The sequence below is a fragment of the Channa argus genome, chromosome 21, assembly GCF_033026475.1.
Source record: "Channa argus isolate prfri chromosome 21, Channa argus male v1.0, whole genome shotgun sequence".
In the NCBI taxonomy this organism is placed as follows: domain Eukaryota; kingdom Metazoa; phylum Chordata; class Actinopteri; order Anabantiformes; family Channidae; genus Channa; species Channa argus.
In genome coordinates, this window is record NC_090217.1 from 18,529,397 (window position 1) to 18,553,918 (window position 24,522).

Sequence of the window (24,522 nt, forward strand, 5' to 3'; positions counted from 1 at the left end):
ATTCACAAAATGTATAATACAACGATTGCACTTTTGAAAGGTTAAATATTGTTGTCAAATTCATTGGCCTCTCTATAAAACAAGTCCGTTATCTCATTTGAATTCCATTTTCAGTGCAACAGCAACTTCAGTAATAATTCCTAATAATTATTGCGCCTCCTGTAAATGAAAAAAAAATGGTTGACAGCTCCTTTTGTTTCGACCCATGTTCTGTAAATAAGTCTACCCTCTGTTTAGGTCAAGATTTCTAATGTGGAGCTTCCTTGACGCTCCCTGACATTGTGGCCGATGTGTGATTTACGCTGTCAAAGTTCAGTCATCCCAGGAAAGCAGCCCACCTCCAATCTTTGAGTAGTTGTGGCCGAGTGGTCAAGGCGATGGACTTGAAATCCATTGGGGTTTCCCCGCGCAGGTTCGAATCCTGTCAGCTACGTACGCCTCCCTTTTGGCCCTTTCTTCCCAGTGTTCCAGTGATAATGGGTTTCTCCAGGGAGATAACACGTGCAGACATTTCCAACGCACCTGAGCTGAATTAAGCGGCAAAAACAAATAATGTTCCTGATGGACTTTAGCAGCAAGGCCTGTGACTATTGATCTCGTATTATTTGAGTTTTCTGTGCAACAGCTAAGTAAATATAGATTGATGACAATTTTGGCTCCTGTTGTGATCCAAACGAGCAGTTGACCTGCTCCTTATGTCGCAGTCTCTTTTGACTGATGCCATGTAAAAAACTTGGCGCGTGCTTTCTAGAGGCCAAGAGTTCACCAGCGCAGGTTCACATCCTGTTACTACGTAAGCCTTAACTTTGACCCTTTTTTCCCATTGTTCAAGTGGAAGGTGGGATTTGCTTCCTAAGGGGAGGTGTTACACTCAGGCATTCACCTAGCGCATGGTCTGAAAGTATGGGGTCAAATGGCAGAGTTTGGGGATGAACAATAACAATATGGCTTTGTGGATTCAGATGTGGGAGAAATGTAAACACTCCAAGCCACGAGGACGCCGGTAAATGCAGTAATGTCTCTGGAAGGAGCTGACATTTGAAGACGTAGCTTCAAAGTGTCGGGGGTATATATGGGTGCAGAGCTGCTTGCATAGCCCACGACCCCTCTGTGGGATTCCTAGGCAATGCATTGTCCAAGTAGGCCGTCTAAATCATTTCCCATGACTTGGAGGTTTAGCCAGTGAATTACAGAGCAACAAAAGTGGCCCCCCTTCCACACATGTTTCAAAATGGAGAGAGGTGTATTTATTCATGTTCAGCACATATAGAATTTGTACTCATCAGCCCAACTGAAGCGTGTCAAAGTGAGGAATGATGTCAAGGAAATCTAAAAGAACGAGGAAACAGTTGCAGGAGATTGTTATTGGAGAGCATCAAAATGAGGATCTTCCCTGACCGGGTATCGAATCCTGGCCGCGGCGGTGAGAGCGCCGAATCCTAGCCACTAGACCATCAGGGAGAGTCAAGAGGAGAAAGAACGAGAATGAAAACAATATAACCCAGTAGTCAGGCTCCCACAAGTTTGGTCGTTACACCTCGTTATTTCGCATTGGAAAGCAGCCCGGCTTGAGTCTTTGAGTAGTTGTGGCCGAGTGGTCAAGGCGATGGACTCGAAATCCATTGGGGTTTCCCCGCGCAGGTTGGAATCCTGCCAGCTACGTATCCCTCCCTTTTGGCCCTTTCTTCCCAGTGTTCCAGTGATAATGGGTTTCTCCAGGGAGATAACGCATGGAGACATTCCCAACGCTCCTGAATTCCTAGCCAATGCATTGTCCAAGTAGGCCTTCTAAATCATTTCCCATGACTTGGAGGTTTAGTCAATGAATTACAGCAAAACCCCTCAAAACTGTCAATCCATCAGCCAGGTCTGTATGCAAGTTGGGATCCTCTGTTTTTATACCAGCTGCTACATTGGCAACTGTACGTTGTTCTTTAAAATGTGATGGGGAGCAACAAAAGCGGGCCCCCTTCTATACATCTTTCAACATTGAGAGAGGTGTATTTATTCATCTTCAGTTCATATAGAATTTGTACTTATCAGCCCAACTGAAATGTGTCAAAGTGTGGAATGATGTGATGGAGATCTAAAAGCACAAGGAAACAGTTGCAGGAGATTGTTATTGGAGAGCATCAATGTTATCTAATTCCCTGACCGAGAATCGAACCCGGGCCGCGGCGGTGAGAGCGCCGAATCCTAGCCACTAGACCATCAAGGAGAGTCAAGACGGGAAGGAGCGAGAATGAAAACTATATAACCCAGTAGTCAGGCTCCCACAAATTTGGTCGTTACACCTCGTTATTTCGCATTTGAAAGCAGCAGAGGCTTGCTGCCGGTCAGCATTCCCTGAGCGAGACTCCTAGCCGCTACAGTATAGGGGGTCTCAGGTCCAACTTTGGTATTCACAAAATGTATATTACAACAATTGCACTTTTGAAAGGAATCCTGTCAGCTACGTACGCCTCCCTTTTGGCCCTTTCTTCCCAGTGTTCCAGTGATAATGGGTTTCTCCAGGGAGATAACACGTGAAGACATTTCAAACGCACCTGAGCTGAATTAAGCGGCAAAAACAAATAATGTTCCTGATGGACTTTAGCAGCAAGGCCTGTGACTATTGATCTCGTATTATTTGAGTTTTCTGTGCAACAGCTAAGTAAATATAGATTGATGACAATTTTGGCTCCTGTTGTGATCCAAACGAGCGGTTGACCTGCTCCTTATGTCGCAGTCTCTTTTGACTGATGCCATGTAAAAAACTTGGCGCATTCTTTCGGCCAAGAGTTCACATGTGGACTGTCTTTGACGGTGCTTGACGTCATCCCCGCTTAGAGGCTTCATATGTCAAAGTCCAACTGTTCCGGGACAGCATCCTATGTTCCCGTTGGATGCAGTTTGGTCCCCGTGCTCAACCCCATAGACTCGACGTGCACTGGAGATTACCAGCGCAGGTTCACATCCTGTTACTACGTAAGCCTTAACTTTGACCCTTTTTTCCCATTGTTCAAGTGGAAGGTGGGATTTGCTTCCTAAGGGGAGGTGTTACACACAGGCATTCACGTAGCGCATGGTCTGAAAGTATGGGGTCAAATGGCAGAGTTTGGGGATGAACAATAACAATATGGCTTTGTGGATTCAGATGTGGGAGAAATGTAAACACTCCAAGCCACGAGGACGCCGGTAAATGCAGTAATGTCTCTGGAAGGAGCTGACGTTTGAAGACGTAGCTTCAAAGTGTCGGGGGTATATATGGGTGCAGAGCTGCTTGCATAGCCCTCGACCCCTCTGTGGGATTCCTAGGCAATGCATTGTCCAAGTAGGCCGTCTAAATCATTTCCCATGACTTGGAGGTTTAGCCAGTGAATTACAGAGCAACAAAAGTGGCCCCCCTTCCACACATGTTTCAAAATGGAGAGAGGTGTATTTATTCATCTTCAGTTCATATAGAATTTGTACTTATCAGCCCAACTGAAGTGTGTCAAAGTGTGGAATGATGTCATGGAGATCTAAAAGCACAAGGAAACAGTTGCAGGAGATTGTTATTGGAGAGCATCAAAATGAGCAACTTCCCTGACCGGGAATCGAATCCTGGCCGCGGCGGTGAGAGCGCCGAATCCTAGCCACTAGATCATCAGGGAGAGTCAAGAGGAGAAAGAACGAGAATGAAAACTATATAACCCAGTAGTCAGGCTCCCACAAATTTGGTCGTTACACCTCGTTATTTCGCATTTGAAAGCAGCAGAGGCTTGCTGCCGGTCAGCATTCCCTGAGCGAGACACCTAGCCGCTACAGCATAGGGGGTCTCAGGTCCAACTTTGGTATTCAGAAAATGTATAATACAACGATTGCACTTTTGAAAGGTTAAATATTGTTGTCAAATTCATTGGCCTCTCTATAAAACAAGTCCGTAATCTCATTTGAATTCCATTTTCACTGCAACAGCAACTTTAGTAATAATTCCTAATAATTATTGCGCCTCCTGTAAATGAAAAAAAAATGGTTGACAGCTCCTTTTGTTTCGACCCATGTTCTGTAAATAAGTCTACCCTCTGTTTAGGTCAAGATTTCTAATGTGGAGCTTCCTTGACGCTCCCTGACATTGTGGCCGATGTGTGATTTGCGCTGTCAAAGTTCAGTCATCCCAGGAAAGCAACCCATCTCAAATCTTTGAGTAGTTGTGGGCGAGTGGTCAAGGCGATGGACTTGAAATCCATTGGGGTTTCCCCGCGCAGGTTAGAATCCTGTCAGCTACGTACGCCTCCCTTTTGGCCCTTTCTTCCCAGTGTTCCAGTGATAATGGGTTTCTCCAGGGAGATAACACGTGCAGACATTTCCAACGCACCTGAGCTGAATTAAGCGGCAAAAACAAATAATGTTCCTGATGGACTTTAGCAGCAAGGCCTGTGACTATTGATCTCGTATTATTTGAGTTTTCTGTGCAACAACTAAGTAAATATAGATTGATGACAATTTTGGCTCCTGTTGTGATCCAAACGAGCGGTTGACCTGCTCCTTATGTCGCAGTCTCTTTTGACTGATGCCATGTAAAAAACTTGGCGCATTCTTTCGGCCAAGAGTTCACATGTGGACTGTCCCTGACGGTGCTTGACGTCATCCCCGCTTAGAGGCTTCATATGTCAACGTCCAACTGTTCCGGGACAGCAACCTATGTTCCCTTTGGATGCAGTTTGGTCCCCGTGCTCAACCCCATAGACTCGACGTGCACTGGAGATTACCAGCGCAGGTTCACATCCTGTTACTACGTAAGCCTTAACTTTGACCCTTTTTTCCCATTGTTCAAGTGGAAGGTGGGATTTGCTTCCTAAGGGGAGGTGTTACACACAGGCATTCACGTAGCGCATTGTCTGAAAATATGGGGTCAAATGGCAGAGTTTGGGGATGAACAATAACAATATGGCTTTGTGGATTCAGATGTGGGAGAAATGTAAACACTCCAAGCCACGAGGACGCCGGTAAATGCAGTAATGTCTCTGGAAGGAGCTGACATTTGAAGACGTAGCTTCATAGTGTCGGGGGTATATACGGGTGCAGAGCTGCTTGCATAGCCCACGACCCCTCTGTGGGATTCCTAGGCAATGCATTGTCCACGTAGGCCGTCTAAATCATTTCCCATGACTTGGAGGTTTAGCCAGTGAATTACAGAGCAACAAAAGTGGCCCCCCTTCCACACATGGTTCAACATTGAGAGAGGTGTATTTATTCATCTTCAGTACATATAGAATTTGTACTCATCAGCCCAACTGAAGCGTGTCAAAGTGAGGAATGATGTCAAGGAAATCTAAAAGAACGAGGAAACAGTTGCAAGAGATTGTTATTGGAGAGCATCAAAATGAGCAAATTCCCTGACCGGGAATCGAAACCGGGCCGCGGCGGTGAGAGCGCCGAATCCTAGCCACTAGACCATCAGGGAGAGTCAAGAGGAGAAAGAACGAGAATGAAAACAATATAACCCAGTAGTCAGGCTCCCACAAGTTTGGTCGTTACACCTCGTTATTTCGCATTGGAAAGCAGCCCGGCTTGAGTCTTTGAGTAGTTGTGGCCGAGTGGTCAAGGCAAGGGATTCAGGTTCGAATCCTGCCAGCTACGTATCCCTCCCTTTTGGCCCTTTCTTCCCAGTGTTCCAGTGATAATGGGTTTCTCCAGGGAGATAACGCATGCAGACATTCCCAACGCTCCTGAATTCCTAGCCAATGCATTGTCCAAGTAGGCCTTCTAAATCATTTCCCATGACTTGGAGGTTTAGTCAATGAATTACAGCAAAACCCATCAAAACTGTCAATCCATCAGCCAGGTCTGTATGCAAGTTGGGATCCTCTGTTTTTATACCAGCTGCTACATTGGCAACTGTACGTTGTTCTTTAAAATGTGATGGGGAGCAACAAAAGCGGGCCCCCTTCTATACATCTTTCAACATTGAGAGAGGTGTATTTATTCATCTTCAGTTCATATAGAATTTGTACTTATCAGCCCAACTGAAATGTGTCAAAGTGTGGAATGATGTGATGGAGATCTAAAAGCACAAGGAAACAGTTGCAGGAGATTGTTATTGGAGAGCATCAATGTTATCTAATTCCCTGACCGAGAATCGAACCCGGGCCGCGGCGGTGAGAGCGCCGAATCCTAGCCACTAGACCATCAAGGAGAGTCAAGACGGGAAGGAGCGAGAATGAAAACTATATAACCCAGTAGTCAGGCTCCCACAAATTTGGTCGTTACACCTCGTTATTTCGCATTTGAAAGCAGCAGAGGCTTGCTGCCGGTCAGCATTCCCTGAGCGAGACTCCTAGCCGCTACAGTATAGGGGGTCTCAGGTCCAACTTTGGTATTCACAAAATGTATAATACAACGATTGCACTTTTGAAAGGTTAAATATTGTTGTCAAATTCATTGGCCTCTCTATAAAACAAGTCCGTTATCTCATTTGAATTCCATTTTCAGTGCAACAGCAACTTTAGTAATAATTCCTAATAATTATTGCGCCTCCTGTAAATGAAAAAAAAATGGTTAACAGCTCCTTTTGTTTCGACCCATGTTCTGTAAATAAGTCTACCCTCTGTTTACGTCAAGATTTCAAATGTGGAGCTTCCTTGACGCTCCCTGACATTGTGGCCGATGTGTGATTTACGCTGTCAAAGTTCAGTCATCCCTGGAAAGCAGCCCATCTCAAATCTTTGAGTAGTTGTGGCCGAGTGGTCAAGGCGATGGACTTGAAATCCATTGGGGTTTTCCCGCGCAGGTTCGAATCCTGTCAGCTACGTATGCTGCCCTTTCTTCCCAGTGTTCCAGTGATAATGGGTTTCTCCAGGGAGATAACGTGCAGACATTTCAAACGCACCTGAGCTGAATTAAGCGGCAAAAACAAATAATGTTCCTGATGGACTTTAGCAGCAAGGCCTGTGACTATTGATCTCGTATTATTTGAGTTTTCTGTGCAACAGCTAAATAAATATAGATTGATGACAATTTTGGCTCCTGTTGTGATCCAAACGAGCGGTTGACCTGCTCCTTATGTCGCAGTCTCTTTTGACTTATGCCATGTAAAAAACTTGGCGCATTCTTTCGGCCAAGAGTTCACATGTGGACTGTCTTTGACGGTGCTTGACGTCATCCCCGCTTAGAAGCTTCATATGTCAAAGTCCAACTGTTCCAGGACAGCATCCTATGTTTCCGTTGGATGCAGTTTCGTCCCCGTGCTCAACCCCATAGACTCGACGTGCACTGGAGATTACCAGCGCAGGTTCACATCCTGTTACTACGTAAGCCTTAACTTTGACCCTTTTTTCCCATTGTTCAAGTGCAAGGTGGGATTTGCTTCCTAAGGGGAGGTTTTACACACAGGCATTCACGTAGCGCATGGTCTGAAAGTATGGGGTCAAATGGCAGAGTTTGGGGATGAACAATAACAATATGGCTTTGTGGATTCAGATGTGGGAGAAATGTAAACACTCCAAGCCACGAGGACGCCGGTAAATGCAGTAATGTCTCTGGAAGGAGCTGACATTTGAAGACGTAGCTTCAAAGTGTCGGGGGTATATATGGGTGCAGAGCTGCTTGCATAGCCCACGACCCCTCTGTGGGATTCCTAGGCAATGCATTGTCCAAGTAGGCCGTCTAAATCATTTCCCATGACTTGGAGGTTTAGCCAGTGAATTACAGAGCAACAAAAGTGGCCCCCCTTCCACACATGGTTCAAAATTGAGAGAGGTGTATTTATTCATCTTCAGTACATATAGAATTTGTACTCATCAGCCCAACTGAAGCGTGTCAAAGTGAGGAATGATGTGATGGAGATCTAAAAGCACAAGGAAACAGTTGCAGGAGATTGTTATTGGAGAGTATCTATGTTATCTAATTCCCTGACGGGGAATCGAACCCGGGCCGCGGCGGTGAGAGCTCCAAATCCTAGCCACTAGACCATCAGGGAGAGTCAAGACGGGAAGGAGCGAGAATGAAAACAATATAACCCAGTAGTCAGGCTCCCACAAGTTTGGTCGTTACAACTCGTTATTTCGCATTGGAAAGCAGCCCGGCTTGAGTCTCTGAGTAGTTGTGGCCGAGTGGTCAAGGCGATGGACTCGAAATCCATTGGGGTTTCCCCGCGCAGGTTGGAATCCTGCCAGCTACGTATCCCTCCCTTTTGGCCCTTTCTTCCCAGTGTTCCAGTGATAATGGGTTTCTTCAGGGAGATAACGCATGCAGACATTCCCAACGCTCCTGAATTCCTACCCAATGCATTGTCCAAGTAGGCCTTCTAAATCATTACCCATGACTTGGAGGTTTAGTCAATGAATTACAGCAAAACCCCTCAAAACTGTCAATCCATCAGCCGGGTCTGTATGCAAGTTGGGATCCTCCGTTTTTATACCAGCTGCTACATTGGCAACTGTACGTTGTTCTTTAAAATGTGATGGGGAGCAACAAAAGCGGGCCCCCTTCTATACATCTTTCAACATTGAGAGAGGTGTATTTATTCATCTTCAGTTCATATAGAATTTGTACTTATCAGCCCAACTGAAGTGTGTCAAAGTGTGGAATGATGTGATGGAGATCTAAAAGCACAAGGAAACAGTTGCAGGAGATTGTTATTGGAGAGCATCAATGTGATCTAATTCCCTGACCGGGAATTGAACCCGGGCCGCGGCGGTGAGAGCGCCTAATCCTAGCCACTAGACCATCAGGGAGAGTTAAGACGGGAAGGAGCGAGAATGAAAACTATATAACCCAGTAGTCAGGCTCCCACAAATTTGGTCGTTACACCTCGTTATTTCGCATTGGAAAGAAGCAGAGGCTTGCTGCCGGTCAGCATTCCCTGAGCGAGACTCCTAGCCGCTACAGTATAGGGGGTCTCAGGTCCAACTTTGGTATTCACAAAATGTATAATACAACGATTGCACTTTTGAAAGGTTAAATATTGTTGTCAAATTCATTGGCCTCTCTATAAAACAAGTCCGTTATCTCATTTGAATTCCATTTTCAGTGCAACAGCAACTTTAGTAATAATTCCTAATAATTATTGCGCCTCCTGTAAATGAAAAAAAAAAATGGTTGACAGCTCCTTTTGTTTCGACCCATGTTCTGTAAATAAGTCTACCCTCTGTTTAGGTCAAGATTTCTAATGTGGAGCTTCCTTGACGATCCCTGACATTGTGGCCGATGTGTGATTTACGCTGTCAAAGTTCAGTCATCCCAGGAAAGCAGCCCACCTCCACTCTTTGAGTAGTTGTGGCCGAGTGGTCAAGGCGATGGACTTGAAATCCATTGGGGTTTCCCCGCGCAGGTTCAAATCCTGTCAGCTACGTATGCCTCCCTTTTGGCCCTTTCTTCCCAGTGTTCCAGTGATAATGGGTTTCTCCAGGGAGATAACACGTGCAGACATTTCCAACGCACCTGAGCTGAATTAAGCGGCAAAAACAAATAATGTTCCTGATGGACTTTAGCAGCAAGGCCTGTGACTATTGATCTCGCATTATTTGAGTTTTCTGTGCAACAGCTAAGTAAATATAGATTGATGACAATTTTGGCTCCTGTTGTGATCCAAACGAGCGGTTGACCTGCTCCTTATGTCGCAGTCTCTTTTGACTGATGCCATGTAAAAAACTTGGCGCATTCTTTCGGCCAAGAGTTCACATGTGGACTGTCTTTGACGGTGCTTGACGTCATCCCCGCTTAGAGGCTTCATATGTCAACGTCCAACTGTTCCGGGACAGCATCCTATGTTCCCGTTGGATGCAGTTTGGTCCCCGTGCTTAACCCCATAGACTCGACGTGCACTGGAGATTACCAGCGCAGGTTCACATCCTGTTACTACGTAAGCCTTAACTTTGACCCTTTTTTCCCATTGTTCAATTGGAAGGTGGGATTTGCTTCCTAAGGGGAGGTGTTACACACAGGCATTCACGTAGCGCATGGTCTGAAAGTATGGGGTCAAATGGCAGAGTTTGGGGATGAACAATAACAATATGGCTTTGTGGATTCAGATGTGGGAGAAATGTAAACACTCCAAGCCACGAGGACGCCGGTAAATGCAGTAATGTCTCTGGAAGGAGCTGACATTTGAAGACGTACCTTCAAAGTGTCGGGGGTATATATGGGTGCAGAGCTGCTTGCATAGCCCACGACCCCTCTGTGGGATTCCTAGGCAATGCATTGTCCAAGTAGGCCGTCTAAATCATTTCCCATGACTTGGAGGTTTTGCCAGTGAATTACAGAGCAACAAAAGTGGCCCCCCTTCCACACATGTTTCAAAATGGAGAGAGGTGTATTTATTCATCTTCAGTACATATAGAATTTGTACTCATCAGCCCAACTGAAGTGTGTCAAAGTGAGGAATGATGTCAAGGAAATCTAAAAGAACGAGGAAACAGTTGCAGGAGATTGTTATTGGAGAGCATCAAAATGAGCAAATTGCGGTGAGAGCGCCGAATCCTAGCCACTAGACCATCAGGGAGAGTCAAGAGGAGAAAGAACGAGAATGAAAACAATATAACCCAGTAGTCAGGCTCCCACAAGTTTGGTCGTTACACCTCGTTATTTCGCATTGGAAAGCAGCCCGGCTTGAGTCTTTGAGTAGTTGTGGCCGAGTGGTCAAGGCGATGGACTCGAAATCCATTGGGGTTTCCCCGCGCAGGTTGGAATCCTGCCAGCTACGTATCCCTCCCTTTTGGCCCTTTCTTCCCAGTGTTCCAGTGATAATGGGTTTCTCCAGGGAGATAACGCATGCAGACATTCCCAACGCTCCTGAATTCCTAGCCAATGCATTGTCCAAGTAGGCCTTCTAAATCATTTCCCATGACTTGGAGGTTTAGTCAATGAATTACAGCAAAACCCCTCAAAACTGTCAATCCATCAGCCGGGTCTGTATGCAAGTTGGGATCCTCCGTTTTTATACCAGCTGCTACATTGGCAACTGTACGTTGTTCTTTAAAATGTGATGGGGAGCAACAAAAGCGGGCCCCCTTCTATACATCTTTCAACATTGAGAGAGGTGTATTTATTCATCTTCAGTTCATATAGAATTTGTACTTATCAGCCCAACTGAAATGTGTCAAAGTGTGGAATGATGTGATGGAGATCTAAAAGCACAAGGAAACAGTTGCAGGAGATTGTTATTGGAGAGCATCAATGTGATCTAATTCCCTGACCGGGAATCGAACCCGGGCCGCGGCGGTGAGAGCGCCGAATCCTAGCCACTAGACAATCAGGGAGAGTCAAGACGGGAAGGAGCGAGAATGAAAACTATATAACCCAGTAGTCAGGCTCCCACAAATTTGGTCGTTACACCTCGTTATTTTGCATTTGAAAGCAGCAGAGGCTTGCTGCCGGTCAGCATTCCCTGAGCGAGACTCCTAGCCGCTACAGTATAGCGGGTCTCAGGTCCAACTTTGGTATTCACAAAATGTATAATACAACGATTGCACTTTTGAAAGGTTAAATATTGTTGTCAAATTCATTGGCCTCTCTATAAAACAAGTCCGTTATCTCATTTGAATTCCATTTTCAGTGCAACAGCAACTTCAGTAATAATTCCTAATAATTATTGCGCCTCCTGTAAATGAAAAAAAAATGGTTGACAGCTCCTTTTGTTTCGACCCATGTTCTGTAAATAAGTCTACCCTCTGTTTAGGTCAAGATTTCTAATGTGGAGCTTCCTTGACGCTCCCTGACATTGTGGCCGATGTGTGATTTACGCTGTCAAAGTTCAGTCATCCCAGGAAAGCAGCCCACCTCCAATCTTTGAGTAGTTGTGGCCGAGTGGTCAAGGCGATGGACTTGAAATCCATTGGGGTTTCCCTGCGCAGGTTCGAATCCTGTCAGCTACGTACGCCTCCCTTTTGGCCCTTTCTTCCCAGTGTTCCAGTGATAATGGGTTTCTCCAGGGAGATAACACGTGAAGACATTTCAAACGCACCTGAGCTGAATTAAGCGGCAAAAACAAATAATGTTCCTGATGGACTTTAGCAGCAAGGCCTGTGACTATTGATCTCGTATTATTTGAGTTTTCTGTGCAACAGCTAAGTAAATATAGATTGATGACAATTTTGGCTCCTGTTGTGATCCAAACGAGCGGTTGACCTGCTCCTTATGTCGCAGTCTCTTTTGACTGATGCCATGTAAAAAACTTGGCGCATTCTTTTGGCCAAGAGTTCACATGTGGACTGTCTTTGACGGTGCTTGACGTCATCCCCGCTTAGAGGCTTCATATGTCAAAGTCCAACTGTTCCGGGACAGCATCCTATGTTCCCGTTGGATGCAGTTTGGTCCCCGTGCTCAACCCCATAGACTCGACGTGCACTGGAGATTACCAGCGCAGGTTCACATCCTGTTACTACGTAAGCCTTAACTTTGACCCTTTTTTCCCATTGTTCAAGTGGAAGGTGGGATTTGCTTCCTAAGGGGAGGTGTTACACACAGGCATTCACGTAGCGCATGGTCTGAAAGTATGGGGTCAAATGGCAGAGTTTGGGGATGAACAATAACAATATGGCTTTGTGGATTCAGATGTGGGAGAAATGTAAACACTCCAAGCCACGAGGACGCCGGTAAATGCAGTAATGTCTCTGGAAGGAGCTGACGTTTGAAGACGTAGCTTCAAAGTGTCGGGGGTATATATGGGTGCAGAGCTGCTTGCATAGCCCACGACCCCTCTGTGGGATTCCTAGGCAATGCATTGTCCAAGTAGGCCGTCTAAATCATTTCCCATGACTTGGAGGTTTAGCCAGTGAATTACAGAGCAACAAAAGTGGCCCCCCTTCCACACATGTTTCAAAATGGAGAGAGGTGTATTTATTCATGTTCAGCACATATAGAATTTGTACTCATCAGCCCAACTGAAGCGTGTCAAAGTGAGGAATGATGTCAAGGAAATCTAAAAGAACGAGGAAACAGTTGCAGGAGATTGTTATTGGAGAGCATCAATGTGATCTAATTCCCTGACCGGGAATCGAACCCAGGCCGCGGCGGTGAGAGCGCCGAATCCTAGCCACTAGACCATCAGGGAGAGTCAAGACGGGAAGGAGCGAGAATGAAAACTATATAACCCAGTAGTCAGGCTCCCACAAATTTGGTCGTTACACCTCGTTATTTCGCATTTGAAAGCAGCAGAGGCTTGCTGCCGGTCAGCATTCCCTGAGCGAGACTCCTAGCCGCTACAGTATAGGGGTCTCAGGTCCAACTTTGGTATTCACAAAATGTATAATACAACGATTGCACTTTTGAAAGGTTAAATATTGTTGTCAAATTCATTGGCCTCTCTATAAAACAAGTCCGTTATCTCATTTGAATTCCATTTTCAGTGCAACAGCAACTTTAGTAATAATTCCTAATAATTATTGCGCCTCCTGTAAATGAAAAAAAAATGGTTGACAGCTCCTTTTGTTTCGACCCATGTTCTGTAAATAAGTCTACCCTCTGTTTAGATCAAGATTTCTAATGTTGAGCTTCCTTGACGCTCCCTGACATTGTGGCCGATTTGTGATTTACGCTGTCAAAGTTCATTCATCCCAGGAAAGCAGCCCACCTCCAATCTTTGAGTAGTTGTGGCCGAGTGGTCAAGGCGATGGACTTGAAATCCATTGGGGTTTCCCCGCGCAGGTTCGAATCCTGTCAGCTACGTACGCCTCCCTTTTGGCCCTTTCTTCCCAGTGTTCCAGTGATAATGGGTTTCTCCAGGGAGATAACACATGCAGACATTTCCAACGCACCTGAGCTGAATTAAGCGGCAAAAACAAATAATGTTCCTGATGGACTTTAGCAGCAAGGCCTGTGACTATTGATCTCGTATTATTTGAGTTTTCTGTGCAACAGCTAAGTAAATATAGATTGATGACAATTTTGGCTCCTGTTGTGATCCAAACGAGCGGTTGACCTGCTCCTTATGTCGCAGTCTCTTTTGACTGATGCCATGTAAAAAACTTGGCGCATTCTTTCGGCCAAGAGTTCACATGTGGACTGTCTTTGATGGTGCTTGACGTCATCCCCGCTTAGAGGCTTCATATGTCAAAGTCCAACAGTTCCGGGACAGCATCCTATGTTCCCGTTGGAAGCAGTTTCGTCCCCGTGCTCAACCCCATAGACTCGACGTGCACTGGAGATTACCAGCGCAGGTTCACATCCTGTTACTACGTAAGCCTTAACTTTGACCCTTTTTTCCCATTGTTCAAGTGGAAGGTGGGATTTGCTTCCTAAGGGGAGGTGTTACACACAGGCATTCACGTTGCGCATGGTCTGAAAGTATGGGGTCAAATGGCAGAGTTTGGGGATGAACAATAACAATATGGCTTTGTGGATTCAGATGTGGGAGAAATGTAAACACTCAAAGCCACGAGGACGTCGGTAAATGCAGTAATGTCTCTGGAAGGAGCTGACATTTGAAGACGTAGCTTCAAAGTGTCGGGGGTATATATGGGTGCAGAGCTGCTTGCATAGCCCATGACCCCTCTGTGGGATTCCTAGGCAATGCATTGTCCAAGTAGGCCGTCTAAATCATTTCCCATGACTTGGAGGTTTAGCCAGTGAATTACAGAGCAACAAAAGTGGCCCCCCTTCCACACATGGTTCAACATTGAGAGAGGTGTATTTATTCATCTTCAGTACATAAAGAATTTGTACTCATCAGCCCAACTGAAGCGTGTCAAAGTGAGGAATGATGTCAAAGAAATCTAAAAGAACGAGGAAACAGTTGCAGGAGATTGTTATTGGAGAGCATCAAAATGAGCAACTTCCCTGACCGGGAATCGAAACCGGGCCACGGCGGTGAGAGCGCCAAATCCTAGCCACTAGACCATCAGGGAGAGTCAAGAGGAGAAAGAATGAGAATGAAAACAATATAACCCAGTAGTCAGGCTCCCACAAGTTTGGTCGTTACACCTCGTTATTTCGCATTGGAAAGCAGCCCGGCTTGAGTCTTTGAGTAGTTGTGGCCGAGTGGTCAAGGCGATGGACTCGAAATCCATTGGGGTTTCCCCGCGCAGGTTCGAATCCTGTCAGCTACGTATGCCTCCCTTTTGGCCCTTTCTTCCCAGTGTTCCAGTGATAATGGGTTTCTTCAGGGAGATAACGCATGCAGACATTCCCAACGCTCCTGAATTCCTAGCCAATGCATTGTCCAAGTAGGCCTTCTAAATCATTTCCCATGACTTGGAGGTTTAGTCAATGAATTACAGCAAAACCCCTCAAAACTGTCAATCCATCAGCCGGGTCTGTATGCAAGTTGGGATCCTCCGTTTTTATACCAGCTGCTATATTGGCAACTGTACGTTGTTCTTTAAAATGTGATGGGGAGCAACAAAACCTGGCCCCCTTCTATACATCTTTCAACATTGAGAGAGGTGTATTTATTCATCTTCAGTTCATATAGAATTTGTACTTATCAGCCCAACTGAAGTGTGTCAAAGTGTGGAATGATGTGATGGAGATCTAAAAGCACAAGGAAACAGTTGCAGGAGATTGTTATTGGAGAGCATCAATGTGATCTAATTCCCTGACCGGGAATCGAACCTGGGCCGCGGCGGTGAGAGCGCCGAATCCTAGCCACTAGACCATCAGGGAGAGTCAAGACGGGAAGGAGCGAGAATGAAAACTATATAACCCAGTAGTCAGGCTCCCACAAATTAGGTCCTTGCACCTCGTTATTTTGCATTGGAAAGCAGCAGAGGCTTGCTGCCGGTCAGCATTCCCTGAGCGAGACTCCTAGCAGCTACAGTATAGGGGGTCTCAGGTACAACTTTGGTATTCACAAAATGTATAATACAACGATTGCACTTTTGAAAGGTTAAATATTGTTGTCAAATTCATTGGCCTCTCTATAAAACAGGTCCGTTATCTCATTTGAATTCCATTTTCAGTGCAACAGCAACTTTAGTAATAATTCCGAATAATTATTGCGCTTCCTGTAAATGAAAAAAAAATGGTTGACAGCTCCTTTTGTTTCGACCCATGTTCTGTAAATAAGTCTACCCTCTGTTTAGGTCAAGATTTCTAATGTGGAGCTTCCTTGACGCTCCCTGACATTGTGGCCGATGTGTGATTTACGCTGTCAAAGTTCAGTCATCCCAGGAAAGCAGCCCACCTCCAATCTTTGAGTAGTTGTGGCCGAGTGGTCAAGGCGATGGACTCGAAATCCATTGGGGTTTCCCCGCGCAGGTTCGAATCCTGCCAGCTACGTATGCCTCCCTTTTGGCCCTTTCTTCCCAGTGTTCCAGTGATAATGGGTTTCTCCAGGGAGATAACGCATGCAGACATTCCCAACGCTCCTGAATTCCTGGCCAATGCATTGTCCAAGTAGGCCTTCTAAATCATTTCCCATGACTTGGAGGTTTAGTCAATGAATTACAGCAAAACCCCTCAAAACTGTCAATCCATCAGCCGGGTCTGTATGCAAGTTGGGATCCTCCGTTTTTATACCAGCTGCTACATTGGCAACTGTACGTTGTTCTTTAAAATGTGATGGGGAGCAACAAAAGCGGGCCCCCTTCTATACATCTTTCAACATTGAGAGAGGTGTATTTATTCATCTTCAGTTCATATAGAATTTGTACTTATCAGCCCAACTGAAGTGTGTCAAAGTGTGGAATGATGTGATGGAGATCTAAAAGCACAAGGAAACAGTTGCAGGAGATTGTTATTGGAGAGCATCAATGTGATCTAATTCCCTGACCGGGAATCGAACCCGGGCCGCGGCGGTGAGAGCGCCGAATCCTAGCCACTAGACCATCAGGGAGAGTCAAGAAGGGAAGGAGCGAGAATGAAAACTATATAACCCAGTAGTCAGGCTCCCACAAATTTGGTCCTTACACCTCGTTATTTCGCATTGGAAAGCAGCAGAGGCTTGCTGCCGGTCAGCATTCCCTGAGCGAGACTCCTAGCCGCTACAGTATAGGGGGTCTCAGGTCCAACTTTGGTATTCACAAAATGTATAATACAACGATTGCACTTTTGAAAGGTTAAATATTGTTGTCAAATTCATTGGCCTCTCTATAAAACAAGTCCGTTATCTCATTTGAATTCCATTTTCAGTGCAACAGCAACTTTAGTAATAATTCCTAATAATTATTGCGCCTCCTGTAAATGAAAAAAAAATGGTTGACAGCTCCTTTTGTTTCGACCCATGTTCTGTAAATAAGTCTACCCTCTGTTTAGGTCAAGATTTCTAATGTGGAGCTTCCTTGACGCTCCCTGACATTGTGGCCGATGTGTGATTTACGCTGTCAAAGTTCAGTCATCCCAGGAAAGCAGCCCACCTCAAATCTTTGAGTAGTTGTGGCCGAGTGGTCAAGGCGATGGACTTGAAATCCATTGGGGTTTCCCCGCGCAGGTTCGAATCCTGTCAGCTACGTACGCCTCCCTTTTGGCCCTTTCTTCCCAGTGTTCCAGTGATAATGGGTTTCTCCAGGGAGAAAACACGTGCAGACATTTCCAACGCACCTGAGCTGAATTAAGCGGCAAAAACAAATAATGTTCCAGATGGACTTTAGCAGCAAGGCCTGTGACTATTGATCTCGTATTATTTGAGTTTTCTGTGCAACAGCTAAGTAAATATAGATTGATGACAATTTTGGCTCCTGTTGTGATCCAAACGAGCGGTTGACCTGCTCCTTATGTCGCAGTCTCTTTTGACTGATGCCATGTAAAAAACTTGGCGCATTCTTTCGGCCAAGAGTTCACATGTGGACTGTCTTTGACGGTGCTTGACGTCATCCCCGCTTAGAGGCTTCAAATGTCAACGTCCAACTGTTCCGGGACAGCATCCTATGTTCCCGTTGGATGCAGTTTGGTCCCCGTGCTCAACCCCATAGACTCGACGTGCACTGGAGATTACCAGCGCAGGTTCACATCCTGTTACTACGTAAGCCTTAACTTTGACCCTTTTTTCCCATTGTTCAAGTGGAAGGTGGGATGTGCTTCCTAAGGGGAGGTGTTACACACAGGCATTCACGTAGCGCATGGTCTGAAAGTATGGGGTCAAATGGCAGAGTTTGGGGATGAACAATAACAATATGGCTTTGTGGATTTAGATGTGGGAGAAATGTAAACACTCCAAGCCACGAGGACGCCGGTAAATGCAGTAATGTCTCTGGAAGGAGCTGCCATTTGAAGACGTAGCTTCAAAGTGTCGGGGGTATATATGGGTGCAGAGCTGCTTGCATAGCCCACGACCCCTCTGTGGGATTCCTAGGCAATGCATTGTCCAAGTACGCCGTCTAAATCATTTCCCATGACTTGGAGGTTTAGCCAGTGAATTACAGAGCAACAAAAGTGGCCCCCCTTCCACACATGTTTCAAAATGGAGAGAGGTGTATTTATTCATGTTCAGCACATATAGAATTTGTACTCATCAGCCCAACTGAAGCGTGTCAAAGTGAGGAATGATGTCAAGGAAATCTAAAAGAACGAGGAAACAGTTGCAGGAGATTGTTATTGGAGAGCATCAAAATGAGCAACTTCCCTGACCGGGAATCGAATCCTGGCCGCGGCGGTGAGAGCGCCGAATCCTAGCCACTAGACCATCAGGGAGAGTCAAGAGGAGAAAGAACGAGAATGAAAACAATATAACCCAGTAGTCAGGCTCCCACAAGTTTGGTCGTTACACCTCGTTAGTTCGCATTGGAAAGCAGCCCGGCTTGAGTCTTTGAGTAGTTTCGGCCGAGTGGTCAAGGCGATGGACTCGAAATCCATTGGGGTTTCCCCGCGCAGGTTGGAATCCTGCCAGCTACGTATCCCTCCCTTTTGGCCCTTTCTTCCCAGTGTTCCAGTGATAATGGGTTTCTCCAGGGAGAAAACGCATGCAGACATTCCCAACGCTCCTGAATTCCTAGCCAACGCATTGTCCATGTAGGCCTTCTAAATCATTTCCCATGACTTGGAGGTTTAGTCAATGAATTACAGCAAAACCCCTCAAAACTGTCAATCCATCAGCCGGGTCTGTATGCAAGTTGGGATCCTCCGTTTTTATACCAGCTACTACATTGGCAACTGTACGTTGTTCTTTAAAATGTGATGGGGAGCAACAAAAGCGGGCCCCCTTCTATACATCTTTCAACATTGAGAGAGGTGTATTTATTCATCTTCAGTTCATATAGAATTTGTACTTATCAGCCCAACTGAAGTGTGTCAAAGTGTGGAATGATGTCATGGAGATCTAAAAGCACAAGGAAACAGTTGCAGGAGATTGTTCTTGGAGAGCATCAAAATGAGCAACTTCCCTGACCGGGAATCGAATCCTGGCCGCGGCGGTGAGAGCGCCGAATCCTAGCCACTAGATCATCAGGGAGAGTCAAGAGGAGAAAGAACGAGAATGAAAACTATATAACCCAGTAGTCAGGCTCCCACAAATTTGGTCGTTACACCTCGTTATTTCGCATTTGAAAGCAGCAGAGGCTTGCTGCCGGTCAGCATTCCCTGAGCGAGACACCTAGCCGCTACAGCATAGGGGGTCTCAGGTCCAACTTTGGTATTCACAAAATGTATAATACAACGATTGCACTTTTGAAAGGTTAAATATTGTTGTCAAATTCATTGGCCTCTCTATAAAACAAGTCCGTTATCTCATTTGAATTCCATTTTCAGTGCAACAGCAACTTTAGTAATAATTCCTAATAATTATTGCGCCTCCTGTAAATGAAAAAAAAATGGTTGACAGCTCCTTTTGTTTCGACCCATGTTCTGTAAATAAGTCTACCCTCTGTTTAGGTCAAGATTTCTAATGTGGAGCTTCCTTGACGCTCCCTGACATTGTGGCCGATGTGTGATTTGCGCTGTCAAAGTTCAGTCATCCCAGGAAAGCAACCCATCTCAAATCTTTGAGTAGTTGTGGGCGAGTGGTCAAGGCGATGGACTTGAAATCCATTGGGGTTTCCCCGCGCAGGTTAGAATCCTGTCAGCTACGTACGCCTCCCTTTTGGCCCTTTCTTCCCAGTGTTCCAGTGATAATGGGTTTCTCCAGGGAGATAACACGTGCAGACATTTCCAACGCACCTGAGCTGAATTAAGCGGCAAAAACAAATAATGTTCCTGATGGACTTTAGCAGCAAGGCCTGTGACTATTGATCTCGTATTATTTGAGTTTTCTGTGCAACAACTAAGTAAATATAGATTGATGACAATTTTGGCTCCTGTTGTGATCCAAACGAGCGGTTGACCTGCTCCTTATGTCGCAGTCTCTTTTGACTGATGCCATGTAAAAAACTTGGCGCATTCTTTCGGCCAAGAGTTCGCATGTGGACTGTCCCTGACGGTGCTTGACGTCATCCCCGCTTAGAGGCTTCATATGTCAACGTCCAACTGTTCCGGGACAGCATCCTATGTTCCCGTTGGATGCAGTTTGGTCCCCGTGCTCAACCCCATAGACTCGACGTGCACTGGAGATTACCAGCGCAGGTTCACATCCTGTTACTACGTAAGCCTTAACTTTGACCCTTTTTTCCCATTGTTCAAGTGGAAGGTGGGATTTGCTTCCTAAGGGGAGGTGTTACACACAGGCATTCACGTAGCGCATTGTCTGAAAATATGGGGTCAAATGGCAGAGTTTGGGGATGAACAATAACAATATGGCTTTGTGGATTCAGATGTGGGAGAAATGTAAACACTCCAAGCCACGAGGACGCCGGTAAATGCAGTAATGTCTCTGGAAGGAGCTGACATTTGAAGACGTAGCTTCAAAGTGTCGGGGGTATATATGGGTGCAGAGCTGCTTGCATAGCCCACGACCCCTCTGTGGGATTCCTAGGCAATGCATTGTCCAAGTAGGCCGTCTAAATCATTTCCCATGACTTGGAGGTTTAGCCAGTGAATTACAGAGCAACAAAAGTGGCCCCCTTTCCACACATGTTTCAAAATGGAGAGAGGTGTATTTATTCATGTTCAGCACATATAGAATTTGTACTCATCAGCCCAACTGAAGCGTGTCAAAGTGAGGAATGATGTCAAGGAAATCTAAAAGAACGAGGAAACAGTTGCAGGAGATTGTTATTGGAGAGCATCAAAATGAGCAAATTCCCTGACCGGGAATCGAACCCTGGCCTCGGCGGTGAGAGCGCCGAATCCTAGCTACTAGACCATCAGGGAGAGTCAAGAGAAGAAAGAACGAGAATGAAAACAATATAACCCAGTAGTCAGGCTCCCACAAGTTTGGTCGTTACACCTCGTTAGTTCGCATTGGAAAGCAGCCCGGCTTGAGTCTTTGAGTAGTTGTGACCGAGTGGTCAAGGCGATGGACTCGAAATCCATTGGGGTTTCCCCGCGCAGGTTCGAATCCTGTCAGCTACGTATGCCTCCCTTTTGGCCCTTTCTTCCCAGTGTTCCAGTGATAATGGGTTTCTTCAGGGAGATAACGCATGCAGACATTCCCAACGCTCCTGAATTCCTAGCCAATGCATTGTCCAAGTAGGCCTTCTAAATCGTTTCCCATGACTTGGAGGTTTAGTCAATGAATTACAGCAAAACCCCTCAAAACTGTCAATCCATCAGCCGGGTCTGTATGCAAGTTGGGATCCTCCGTTTTTATACCAGCTGCTATATTGGCAACTGTACGTTGTTCTTTAAAATGTGATGGGGAGCAACAAAACCTGGCCCCCTTCTATACATCTTTCAACATTGAGAGAGGTGTATTTATTCATCTTCAGTTCATATAGAATTTGTACTTATCAGCCCAACTGAAGTGTGTCAAAGTGTGGAATGATGTGATGGAGATCTAAAAGCACAAGGAAACAGTTGCAGGAGATTGTTATTGGAGAGCATCAATGTGATCTAATTCCCTGACCGGGAATCGAACCCGGGCCGCGGCGGTGAGAGCGCCGAATCCTAGCCACTAGACCATCAGGGAGAGTCAAGACGGGAAGGAGCGAGAATGAAAACTATATAACCCAGTAGTCAGGCTCCCACAAATTTGGTCCTTGCACCTCGTTATTTTGCATTGGAAAGCAGCAGAGGCTTGCTGCCGGTCAGCATTCCCTGAGCGAGACTCCTAGCAGCTACAGTATAGGGGGTCTCAGGTACAACTTTGGTATTCACAAAATGTATAATACAACGATTGCACTTTTGAAAGGTTAAATATTGTTGTCAAATTCATTGGCCTCTCTATAAAACAGGTCCGTTATCTCATTTGAATTCCATTTTCAGTGCAACAGCAACTTTAGTAATAATTCCTAATAATTATTGCGCCTCCTGTAAATGAAAAAAAAATGGTTGACACCTCCTTTTGTTTCGACCCATGTTCTGTAAATAAGTCTACCCTCTGTTTAGGTCAAGATTTCTAATGGGGAGCTTCCTTGACGCTCCCTGACATTGTGGCCGATGTGTGATTTACGCTGTCAAAGTTCAGTCATCCCAGGAAAGCAGCCCACCTCCAATCTTTGAGTAGTTGTGGCCGAGTGGTCAAGGCGATGGACTTGAAATCCATTGGGGTTTCCCCACGCAGGTTCGAATCCTGTCAGCTACGTACGCCTCCCTTTTGGCCCTTTCTTCCCAGTTTTCCAGTGATAATGGGTTTCTCCAGGGAGAAAACACGTGCAGACATTTCCAACGCACCTGAGCTGAATTAAGCGGCAAAAACAAATAATGTTCCAGATGGACTTTAGCAGCAAGGCCTGTGACTATTGATCTCGTATTATTTGAGTTTTCTGTGCAACAGCTAAGTAAATATAGATTGATGACAATTTTGGCTCCTGTTGTGATCCAAACGAGCGGTTGACCTGCTCCTTATGTCGCAGTCTCTTTTGACTGATGCCATGTAAAAAACTTGGCGCATTCTTTCGGCCAAGAGTTCACATGTGGACTGTCTTTGACGGTGCTTGACGTCATCCCCGCTTAGAGGCTTCAAATGTCAACGTCCAACTGTTCCGGGACAGCATCCTATGTTCCCGTTGGATGCAGTTTGGTCCCCGTGCTCAACCCCATAGACTCGACGTGCACTGGAGATTACCAGCGCAGGTTCACATCCTGTTACTACGTAAGCCTTAACTTTGACCCTTTTTTCCCATTGTTCAAGTGGAAGGTGGGATTTGCTTCCTAAGGGGAGGTGTTACACACAGGCATTCACGTAGCGCATGGTCTGAAAGTATGGGGTCAAATGGCAGAGTTTGGGGATGAACAATAACAATATGGCTTTGTGGATTTAGATGTGGGAGAAATGTAAACACTCCAAGCCACGAGGACGCCGGTAAATGCAGTAATGTCTCTTGAAGGAGCTGACATTTGAAGACGTAGCTTCAAAGTGTCTGGGGTATATATGGGTGCAGAGCTGCTTGCATAGCCCACGACCCCTCTGTAAGATTCCTAGGCAATGCATTGTCCAAGTAGGCCGTCTAAATAATTTCCCATGACTTGGAGGTTTAGCCAGTGAATTACAGAGCAACAAAAGTGGCCCCCCTTCCACACATGTTTCAAAATGGAGAGAGGTGTATTTATTCATGTTCAGCACATATAGAATTTGTACTCATCAGCCCAACTGAAGCGTGTCAAAGTGAGGAATGATGTCAAGGAAATCTAAAAGAACGAGGAAACAGTTGCAGGAGATTGTTATTGGAGAGCATCAAAATGAGCAACTTCCCTGACCGGGAATCGAATCCTGGCCGCGGCGGTGAGAGCGCCGAATCCTAGCCACTAGACCATCAGGGAGAGTCAAGAGGAGAAAGAACGAGAATGAAAACTATATAACCCAGTAGTCAGGCTCCCACAAATTTGGTCGTTACACCTCGTTATTTCGCATTTGAAAGCAGCAGAGGCTTGCTGCCGGTCAGCATTCCCTGAGCGAGACACCTAGCCGCTACAGCATAGGGGGTCTCAGGTCCAACTTTGGTATTCACAAAATGTATAATACAACGATTGCACTTTTGAAAGGTTAAATATTGTTGTCAAATTCATTGGCCTCTCTATAAAACAAGTCCGTTATCTCATTTGAATTCCATTTTCACTGCAACAGCAACTTTAGTAATAATTCCTAATAATTATTGCGCCTCCTGTAAATGAAAAAAAAATGGTTGACAGCTCCTTTTGTTTCGACCCATGTTCTGTAAATAAGTCTACCCTCTGTTTAGGTCAAGATTTCTAATGTGGAGCTTCCGTGACGCTCCCTGACATTGTGGCCGATGTGTGATTTGCGCTGTCAAAGTTCAGTCATCCCAGGAAAGCAACCCATCTCAAATCTTTGAGTAGTTGTGGGCGAGTGGTCAAGGCGATTGACTTGAAATCCATTGGGGTTTCCCCGCGCAGGTTCGAATCCTGTCAGCTACGTATGCCTCCCTTTCTTCCCAGTGTTCCAGTGATAATGGGTTTCTCCAGGGAGATAACACGTGCAGACATTTCCAACGCACCTGAGCTGAATTAAGTGGCAAAAACAAATAATGTTCCTGATGGACTTTAGCAGCAAGGCCTGTGACTATTGATCTCGTATTATTTGAGTTTTCTGTGCAACAGCTAAGTAAATATAAATTGATGACAATTTTGGCTCCTGTTGTGATCCAAACGAGCGGTTGACCTGCTCCTTATGTCGCAGTCTCTTTTGACTGATGC

At 45.6% G+C, this 24,522-nt stretch overlaps 27 non-coding genes across 27 annotated transcripts; 17 read left to right on the forward strand and 10 right to left on the reverse strand.

Annotated features, from left to right (window-relative positions):
• The first annotated feature begins 351 nt into the window (after positions 1–351).
• Positions 352–433, forward strand: trnas-uga (transfer RNA serine (anticodon UGA)). The gene has a single exon. It is a non-coding gene; the product is annotated as a tRNA-Ser (tRNA).
• A 1,147-nt stretch (positions 434–1,580) lies between these two features.
• Positions 1,581–1,662, forward strand: trnas-cga (transfer RNA serine (anticodon CGA)). Its single transcript has one exon. It is a non-coding gene; the product is annotated as a tRNA-Ser (tRNA).
• Positions 1,663–2,146: 484 nt separating this feature from the next.
• trnae-cuc (transfer RNA glutamic acid (anticodon CUC)) lies at positions 2,147–2,218 on the reverse strand. Its single transcript has one exon. It is a non-coding gene; the product is annotated as a tRNA-Glu (tRNA).
• A 1,950-nt stretch (positions 2,219–4,168) lies between these two features.
• Positions 4,169–4,250, forward strand: trnas-uga (transfer RNA serine (anticodon UGA)). The gene has a single exon. It is a non-coding gene; the product is annotated as a tRNA-Ser (tRNA).
• A 1,106-nt stretch (positions 4,251–5,356) lies between these two features.
• On the reverse strand, positions 5,357–5,428 carry trnae-cuc (transfer RNA glutamic acid (anticodon CUC)). Its single transcript has one exon. It is a non-coding gene; the product is annotated as a tRNA-Glu (tRNA).
• Positions 5,429–6,088: 660 nt separating this feature from the next.
• trnae-cuc (transfer RNA glutamic acid (anticodon CUC)) lies at positions 6,089–6,160 on the reverse strand. The gene has a single exon. It is a non-coding gene; the product is annotated as a tRNA-Glu (tRNA).
• A 533-nt stretch (positions 6,161–6,693) lies between these two features.
• trnas-uga (transfer RNA serine (anticodon UGA)) lies at positions 6,694–6,775 on the forward strand. The gene has a single exon. It is a non-coding gene; the product is annotated as a tRNA-Ser (tRNA).
• A 1,286-nt stretch (positions 6,776–8,061) lies between these two features.
• trnas-cga (transfer RNA serine (anticodon CGA)) lies at positions 8,062–8,143 on the forward strand. Its single transcript has one exon. It is a non-coding gene; the product is annotated as a tRNA-Ser (tRNA).
• A 484-nt stretch (positions 8,144–8,627) lies between these two features.
• On the reverse strand, positions 8,628–8,699 carry trnae-cuc (transfer RNA glutamic acid (anticodon CUC)). The gene has a single exon. It is a non-coding gene; the product is annotated as a tRNA-Glu (tRNA).
• Positions 8,700–9,234: 535 nt separating this feature from the next.
• trnas-uga (transfer RNA serine (anticodon UGA)) lies at positions 9,235–9,316 on the forward strand. Its single transcript has one exon. It is a non-coding gene; the product is annotated as a tRNA-Ser (tRNA).
• Positions 9,317–10,584: 1,268 nt separating this feature from the next.
• On the forward strand, positions 10,585–10,666 carry trnas-cga (transfer RNA serine (anticodon CGA)). Its single transcript has one exon. It is a non-coding gene; the product is annotated as a tRNA-Ser (tRNA).
• A 484-nt stretch (positions 10,667–11,150) lies between these two features.
• On the reverse strand, positions 11,151–11,222 carry trnae-cuc (transfer RNA glutamic acid (anticodon CUC)). The gene has a single exon. It is a non-coding gene; the product is annotated as a tRNA-Glu (tRNA).
• A 533-nt stretch (positions 11,223–11,755) lies between these two features.
• On the forward strand, positions 11,756–11,837 carry trnas-uga (transfer RNA serine (anticodon UGA)). Its single transcript has one exon. It is a non-coding gene; the product is annotated as a tRNA-Ser (tRNA).
• A 1,106-nt stretch (positions 11,838–12,943) lies between these two features.
• On the reverse strand, positions 12,944–13,015 carry trnae-cuc (transfer RNA glutamic acid (anticodon CUC)). Its single transcript has one exon. It is a non-coding gene; the product is annotated as a tRNA-Glu (tRNA).
• A 532-nt stretch (positions 13,016–13,547) lies between these two features.
• On the forward strand, positions 13,548–13,629 carry trnas-uga (transfer RNA serine (anticodon UGA)). The gene has a single exon. It is a non-coding gene; the product is annotated as a tRNA-Ser (tRNA).
• Positions 13,630–14,735: 1,106 nt separating this feature from the next.
• trnae-cuc (transfer RNA glutamic acid (anticodon CUC)) lies at positions 14,736–14,807 on the reverse strand. The gene has a single exon. It is a non-coding gene; the product is annotated as a tRNA-Glu (tRNA).
• Positions 14,808–14,926: 119 nt separating this feature from the next.
• trnas-cga (transfer RNA serine (anticodon CGA)) lies at positions 14,927–15,008 on the forward strand. The gene has a single exon. It is a non-coding gene; the product is annotated as a tRNA-Ser (tRNA).
• Positions 15,009–15,492: 484 nt separating this feature from the next.
• On the reverse strand, positions 15,493–15,564 carry trnae-cuc (transfer RNA glutamic acid (anticodon CUC)). Its single transcript has one exon. It is a non-coding gene; the product is annotated as a tRNA-Glu (tRNA).
• A 533-nt stretch (positions 15,565–16,097) lies between these two features.
• trnas-cga (transfer RNA serine (anticodon CGA)) lies at positions 16,098–16,179 on the forward strand. The gene has a single exon. It is a non-coding gene; the product is annotated as a tRNA-Ser (tRNA).
• A 484-nt stretch (positions 16,180–16,663) lies between these two features.
• Positions 16,664–16,735, reverse strand: trnae-cuc (transfer RNA glutamic acid (anticodon CUC)). Its single transcript has one exon. It is a non-coding gene; the product is annotated as a tRNA-Glu (tRNA).
• Positions 16,736–17,268: 533 nt separating this feature from the next.
• Positions 17,269–17,350, forward strand: trnas-uga (transfer RNA serine (anticodon UGA)). Its single transcript has one exon. It is a non-coding gene; the product is annotated as a tRNA-Ser (tRNA).
• A 1,297-nt stretch (positions 17,351–18,647) lies between these two features.
• trnas-cga (transfer RNA serine (anticodon CGA)) lies at positions 18,648–18,729 on the forward strand. The gene has a single exon. It is a non-coding gene; the product is annotated as a tRNA-Ser (tRNA).
• A 1,089-nt stretch (positions 18,730–19,818) lies between these two features.
• trnas-uga (transfer RNA serine (anticodon UGA)) lies at positions 19,819–19,900 on the forward strand. Its single transcript has one exon. It is a non-coding gene; the product is annotated as a tRNA-Ser (tRNA).
• Positions 19,901–21,197: 1,297 nt separating this feature from the next.
• Positions 21,198–21,279, forward strand: trnas-cga (transfer RNA serine (anticodon CGA)). Its single transcript has one exon. It is a non-coding gene; the product is annotated as a tRNA-Ser (tRNA).
• Positions 21,280–21,763: 484 nt separating this feature from the next.
• On the reverse strand, positions 21,764–21,835 carry trnae-cuc (transfer RNA glutamic acid (anticodon CUC)). Its single transcript has one exon. It is a non-coding gene; the product is annotated as a tRNA-Glu (tRNA).
• A 533-nt stretch (positions 21,836–22,368) lies between these two features.
• On the forward strand, positions 22,369–22,450 carry trnas-uga (transfer RNA serine (anticodon UGA)). Its single transcript has one exon. It is a non-coding gene; the product is annotated as a tRNA-Ser (tRNA).
• Positions 22,451–24,161: 1,711 nt separating this feature from the next.
• On the forward strand, positions 24,162–24,243 carry trnas-uga (transfer RNA serine (anticodon UGA)). Its single transcript has one exon. It is a non-coding gene; the product is annotated as a tRNA-Ser (tRNA).
• Positions 24,244–24,522: the final 279 nt, after the last annotated feature.